Source organism: Macaca thibetana, chromosome 4, assembly GCF_024542745.1.
Source record: "Macaca thibetana thibetana isolate TM-01 chromosome 4, ASM2454274v1, whole genome shotgun sequence".
In the NCBI taxonomy this organism is placed as follows: domain Eukaryota; kingdom Metazoa; phylum Chordata; class Mammalia; order Primates; family Cercopithecidae; genus Macaca; species Macaca thibetana.
In genome coordinates, this window is record NC_065581.1 from 16,154,140 (window position 1) to 16,159,940 (window position 5,801).

General features: G+C 45.0%; 1 long non-coding RNA gene across 1 annotated transcript; it reads left to right on the plus strand.

The window, feature by feature from the left end:
* The first annotated feature begins 325 nt into the window (after positions 1 to 325).
* On the plus strand, positions 326 to 3,365 carry LOC126952916 (uncharacterized). The gene is made up of 3 exons (XR_007725069.1): positions 326 to 430; positions 826 to 960; positions 2,047 to 3,365. It is a non-coding gene; the product is annotated as an uncharacterized LOC126952916 (long non-coding RNA).
* The last annotated feature ends 2,436 nt before the right edge of the window (positions 3,366 to 5,801 follow it).

Here is a 5,801-nt window from a genome sequence, read left to right on the forward strand (position 1 = left end):
AACACGCTGCCTTTCCGTGCTCTGTACATCAGCGTTTCCGTTATTAAAGCTATTTTTCAGTTCTAAATCCTAGGAGGATTTTCCCCATGAATTTAACATGACTAAGGAAACTTGCTCCAGGGTAAAACTTTGCTGCAAATTATCTGAGATAGGCTTCTTAATAAAGAGACCAAAAATGAATCATAGCCTTTTAGTAGTTTCAAATGTGGAGTTACCGTTCTCCTTCATCCCCACTATCATGATTATTCATAATGGAAACGGGCCAGCTTTATAAATAATTACACACAACAAAAGTCCTTTGTGTTCAACGCTGGAGGCTGCTGCTGATGCGGGCCGGGAGAGTGTGTGTGCAAGAGTTACGGGAGACAGCACACAAGCCAGGCAAAGCTGTGGCGTCTCAGCTTCTCAAAAGGTCATCCCTACACATGAGGTACGACACCCCTAGACCCAGGCAGCACGTTCTGAAATGGCACTCGGGTTACCTGTTCAAGCCCAAGGCCCTACAAATGTATCGCCATGATTTTCCTGGTCTTTAGATATCATATAGGCTCTTGTAAATGCAAGTGTGACTTACACAAATGAACAATTGTACTAGAAAAGCAAACTATTAAAACAGCTTTATAAATCCCTCCGAGCACCCTCTCTTCTCTTCCCTCGCTGCAGGACAAAGGGTAAGCCATACCCCTATGCTTTTGTCTGTGGGAGCCATGAGCCCCACCTCTACTTCAGTAATAGATACTAGAGAGCTTTTTCCTCTTCATATCACCTCTATGTTTGAAAGCTCTTTCTCCTTTAAAAAAATTAATTTTTCTTTTTTTTTTTAAGGAGATGGAGGAGTCTTGCCATGTTGTCCAAGCTGGTCTCAAACTCCCAGACCTCAGCCTCTCGAGTAGCTTCGTCTACAGGAACATGCCATCTTTCTCCTTTTAAGAAGAAGCCACGCCTCCCTTCTCCCCTCTGGTATTTAACCTAAATTTACATGCTGTACTTAAGGATCTTTGGTGGAGTCCCTGAGCGGGTGGTTCTAAAGGTTTGATGGGAATTGGTTCATTTCATTCTCATAACATGTCTATGAAGCAGAGATTCTCCTTGGCCTCATTTTACAGATGAGGACCTGAGGCACAGAGAGCCGGAGTGACTTGATCAAGGTCACAGAGCTGGAAAGAGGAGAGCCAGGAGTCACATACAGGGCTCCAAGTGTTCCCCACCCCCACCCAACCCACAGCACTGCTTCTGAGGGGCAGCCTTACACATGGCCAGGGATGCTTCAAAAGGTTTACCTTACCACAGACCATCTGAAGGGATGAAATGGCCAGTACACTTGTTCTCTTTGTTTTTGTTTTGCTTTGCTTTTAAGGAGTGTGACTAACAGCCCAGACCCTCTCCACTAGTGCCCTGGAGTTTGAGGGCACAACCTTTGATTGCACCAGTCCTCATTAGCAAGGGCTCTTTGGCTTCCCCCTTTGGGCAGCCCCATCCCAGCCCAGGAAGCCATTTTACAGCAATATATGTGTATACATTAATTACCATGCATTTTTATGGAGAAAACACCTTAAAGAAACAGTTAGAAGGCAGACAGGTAAATCAAATGGGATGACAATTCTGGGATCTCCAGTGCTCTTTTTGACTGACTGAAAGGACTATAGAAAACAACTGAAGGACTTCAGTCCTGGCAAGCCTTCGCGGTTTCAGAGTTTCCACGTTATTACTCATCTCCTTACTGGCCCTTCTCCTCCCAGCTTCGAATTTCCACCACTAAGCCCTGGGGAGAGAACAAGAGCTGTGGGCCAGTCAGGCCTTAGCAGGGAGGCAGAGAATGCATGCACGGCCTTCAGCTGTGCAGCGGACCCCCAAGGGCAGCTCCTGTTCCAGGCCCACACCCACCGGGAATCTGGCCAAAAGACCAGAGCCAACTCCACAAAGCACTTCTGAGAAATGGATATTTCACTCAAGGCTTTGAGGAAAGATTCTCATTATATAGGAAATGTGGCAAAAAAAAAATACCTAAAACCCCCTAACTTAAGCATCTCTGTTCCTCCCTTCCAGACACAATAAACAGCAACAGAGAGAGGGGCAGAAGAATGAACCTAATGACTAAAGGAAGGACAAAGTGGAAGATAAAGAACAAGGGAATAAAAAACACTTTTCTGTGAATGTAGGTGAACCAAGTATCTTTGTTGGCTGAGTTAGCAAAGGGGAAGTCTATGGGGAGATGACAGTGAAGCAGGAAATTTCCCTGACCCCTTTGCAGATGGGAACTGGAGTGCAGGTGCTGGAGCTAGCCGGCTGCTTCGGCACCAGCAGGGGCAAACTCCACTCACTCGAATCCATTGCCCTCAGCCCCTCGCGGGAGGGAACACACAGGTGAGTGGATGCAGGAACCGGGGTGAGCGCTTTCAGGCACCAGCAGGAGCAAAACTTTGTGTGGGTCCTGTGGCAGCATCTAGAGGGGAGAACTTGTGATGCTGTCCACAGACAACTGAAGTATGAAACAACTCAGTGTTGCAGTGAGCCGAGACCACGCCACTGCACTCCAGCCTGGGCGACAGAGCGAGACTCCGCCTCAAACAAAAAAAACAAAAAACAAAAAACAAAAAAAAACAAATAAACAGCTCAGTGGGCCCTCTGCCTTTTTGCATGAGGTAGTTGCTTTCCATCAGCAAGGGCAGAAGGTCAGTGTGACAGCCTTTGGTATCTGTACCTGTGGCACCTGATCTCTTGTTCAGTGTCCAGGAAAAAATCAGGTAGCATGAACAAATTGAAGAGTGGTGAATGTGGAGGATTTTATTGCTGAGGAAAGTGATGAAAGTGATGAAAGTGATGAAGGGAAGCTGAAAGGGGATGGAGCAGGAAGCTATGCTGTCAAGCTGTCTCTCTGATGTCAAGCTGCTTCTCTCCAACACCCAGCTGCTTCTCCTCCCTCTGACAGCTGAGCCTGGGGGTTTTATGGGCACAAGACTGGGGGCAGGGTAGGCAGTGGGTGGTTTTGGAAAAGGCAAAATTCCAGCCAGAAAACAGAGATGTAAACTCTCACTTTGGGCCACGGTATGGGTTTTTCAGCTTGAGGATGGGGCCCTCACCACGGACCTGCCCTCTTCTGCCCAGAATTTCTCAGCCTCCTGTCCCTATCAACAGTAAAATAAACATGTGAAATTAACATATTTGCTGCTTCTCTTCTCTTTGTGGCTCTGCATTACTTACGAACCATGAGGGTAAATTTCAACGGCAGGAGAGTGAAGGTGGTGGGATTCTTTCCAAAATTTCTCTGACCATCTCTATGCAGTTTGTCAAGAGAAGGAAGACACAAGCTGCACCTCTTACTGCAGGCCTTACTGAGGCTTTATGCGAGAAATCAATTACAAGTTATCCATAGAGATAAAGTTCTGGGGCACCCAGAACTTTATCAAGTTGCTCAACTACAGCTGTAAAAGGAGGATAAGTCTATCTAGCAGAGCCTCAGTTTACTGTCCTAGAACTTGAATATCCATGGCTTGGGAATAAAGGAATGATCACATTTGAATGCAAATGTCCAGGGAAAGCAGATGTAGCTTGTTATCTTGAATAATCTGAGTAATAAGACAATGCCACCTGTTACCTAATGAAAACCAAAGACTGTCCTTGCCTCAATGCCCTAGATGCCAGCCACAAGGGCCAGCACCGTTCCAGGTGTCTCCCTACACATGGACAAGCATTTCATCTGCCAGTCTTGCATCTGTAAACACATCTGCTCAGGACATTCCCTGCACAAAACACTCAGTAACTCCCCATAGCATGCAGAGTTCAACTCATACTCCTCAGCCTGGCAGTAAAAACCTTTCATCACTTAACATCTACATAACTTTCCATCTCAGGTCCCTGTCCCACCTGCCATTCCACCCACTGTTGAGGCTGGCATCAGCTACTCAGCTCCTTGAATGTGCTTTGCATCCCCCTCTCTTCTCACTCCTGGACTTTTGCTGAAATGTTTCAGATGCTTAGGGAGCGCTTTTCTCTTGCTTCCCTGTACTGCAGCGATGTTCACCTGACCTAAACTTTCTTCAGGGGCCAGCTTAAATCTCACTACTTGCCAAATTCTTCCATGCAAAATCAATTTCTTCCTCCATTGTAATACCATAGCACTTTGCACCAACACATACCATCAGAGGCGTGTATGTGTGTTTCATGCATATGCCTAGATTACAATAGTTCCTTCATAGCATTTACCATTATGTGGCATATTATACATTTACTTATGTATTTTGTATTGTCTGTCTCCTCTTCCAGAAAGTACAAAAATTTTGTATGCTTTATTACTGCATTCCCAATGCCTAGAACAGTGCCTAGCAGATAGTAAAGGCTCAATAAATATTTGCTAAATAAATAGATGAATGGGAGCCTAGAGATCCCAGACTGTCTTGTTCATCTCCTCATCACCCCAGAGTGGCTGGCGAAGTGCTTTGCACATGCTTCTTGAATCTGACTGGATGGAAGAGCTGGCCACCTGGGTTTGGCTATGTACATCTCCTCTGCTTTGAACAGAAGACATGGATTTAACTGCCAGTTACGCAGCTGCGGTGCTATAAGCCAGGCAGACATGATGGGGGCTGAGACTCATACAGGAAACCCCTAGGTTAATGGGCAGCCCTAATTGCTAAATCTAATTAGGAAGGAAATCAGTTAAATTAGGAATCCTTCATGTAAGAAAACCAAACAAAAAGCTGTTGAGCAAAATTTTTCATTCTTCATTCGCTTTAATCAGCTTCCTTGAAGAAGAAGAGAGGATAGCAGGATTTCAGGAGGAGTGTTTTATTGGGCCAAAAGCCATGCTCCCACGACTACAGAACCCCAAAAAGAAAGAACAACATGGTCTTTGGCCACTAGGTTCCTCTTTGGCATGTGCTCTGGAGGAAGCTGCCTCGTCACCTCTCCAAAGAGCCTGAGGATTATCGCTGTGAAAGCTCAGGCTCTCAGGCTTGAATCGTTGCCAACAGGCTTCCAATTTGAAGGGCTGATCCTCTTAATTGAGCAAAAGCACACCGTCCCCACCTCCCCCCACTGAAGCAAGCGACGCAGAAGCACCATGCAATTCACCTCTACTGCTGAAGCGGTTACTTGTGTGGTCTTCAGTCATTTGGTCCGAAAAGACTGATATTTTTCTCAATATTTGCCATTTTAATGTGTTTGCATCATCATCTTCTGCAGCACCTTAAGTAACACAGAGCTGCCTCTTTCTTTTTTCTTGAGAAACCCATCAGATAGATATGAAAACAAAGAGATACAATAATATGAATATCCCTAAGAATTACCATCAATACCAACAGGATTGATATTTGTGAAAAACTATATATACATCTATACAGTATATTCAAGGCAAATATTCAGGAAGCAGAGTGGTCACGTTAGTATCAGCTCCATCAGGATTCTAGGTAAGCTCTTTCACAAACCTTGTGAACTGGGACAAGTCGAATAAGCTCTCTAAACTTTGACTTCCTCATCTGTAAAATAGGAATAAAGATAATACCTGTTCATGGTCATTTTGTGAAGATGAAATGAGATAATGCCATAAAGCACTAAACACTGTGCCCAGAATATAGTAACCACTCCGTACATGTTGATTGAATACATTAATAGGCTGCCAGGCATCCTCCAACCACTGGCCCAGACTGGCTACATTTCTGAGACAATGGGACTTATCCTCAAAACAACTGGGTCCTGAGGCTATGTTTACAGCTGTGCTGGTTGCACCATTCAAAGTTTATGCCTCAAGGATCTAGATATTGACTATTACAATTTTACAGGAAATTATCACAATTTCCCAAGAG